The 1,137-nt window shown below is 39.1% G+C and overlaps 1 pseudogene; it reads right to left on the reverse strand.

Moving 5' to 3' along the window:
- Window positions 1-741: 741 nt before the first annotated feature.
- LOC102818937 overlaps window positions 742-1,137 on the reverse strand; it is a 5,702-nt pseudogene continuing 5,306 nt past the window's right edge.

Here is a 1,137-nt window from a genome sequence, read left to right on the forward strand (position 1 = left end):
TTCATTTTATAGCCATGTTAGAATTCCAGATTTTTACAATTACAATTATTGCTGTCAATCATTCACAACTGAATCATATTGTCCTATCAGTATCTTCTCCCACCTTCTCTTACCCACACTGAGGGAAAAAATGTTGCTTGGTGGTACAAGGACTATGGCTAGAATAGACATTGAATAATTCACTGTATCACAAAGGTACATACTGTGTCCTGGCTAATAGCTCATAATTTGTTGAAAATATCACCTCTAAACTGTGCCTTCAGCAGAACATTCTAATGCTCTATTTACTTGGATGCTACTGGGTGGTTTGGTATGTTATACAGCTGGTGGATCTGATGGCCATAGACAAATACACTCATTTTCTCTGTGGAAAGTGGGATTTCATGGAAGTGGGTTAAACTCAGGTAATCCACTTAAGTGCCTCTTGACACTCTCTTGCTGAGTTTTAATGATAAATAGATAAAACCAGCAATCTCAGCCTAAGAATTCACAGTGTTTAGGGCTCCTGAAATCTTCAGGATGTTAATGTGGATTAGACCACCAGGAAAACCTCTGATATTAGTAAATATACCAACTAAAGCAAAGGGAACTCTAGAATGGATAAAGGAAGGAGGGCAACAACCAGTATCCACTAGTTTTAACAGCAGCTTCAGTGACAAGGACTATAGTTATTATACTTTCTTTCTTCTTCTAAGTTTCCTCCTGGAAGAGAGATACCCCAGATACCTGGAGGAGCTATTGTCATATGTCTATAAAGAAGTGGACTTCAGTAGTGTTGTGGTTAGACATGGAACTGTGCCACCCAGATTCTCCTACATTATCCAGCTGCTGGAGTACTGTGAGCAGATGGCATTCAGCTTTCAGATCTTTTGGGTACTGCCTCAACTGCAGAATCACCTCATCCAAAATCATGTCTTCCTCCCTGACAGCACCCAATCTAGAATTCAAAGCAAAACCCCATGTTTTATTTATCTTATGCTACTGTAACAGTAATGTTCAACCATTTCAAGAGATACCATATGAACAAGAGCCAATGATACTCAGAAAGGAAGTCCAAAGTGCATTGAAAGAAGTGGCAAAGAACAAGACACCAGGAATTGATGGAACAAAAATTGAAATCTTTCAGGAAAGTGAGGC

Source organism: Chrysochloris asiatica, unplaced genomic scaffold (genome assembly GCF_000296735.1).
Source record: "Chrysochloris asiatica unplaced genomic scaffold, ChrAsi1.0 scaffold00169, whole genome shotgun sequence".
Taxonomy (NCBI): domain Eukaryota; kingdom Metazoa; phylum Chordata; class Mammalia; order Afrosoricida; family Chrysochloridae; genus Chrysochloris; species Chrysochloris asiatica.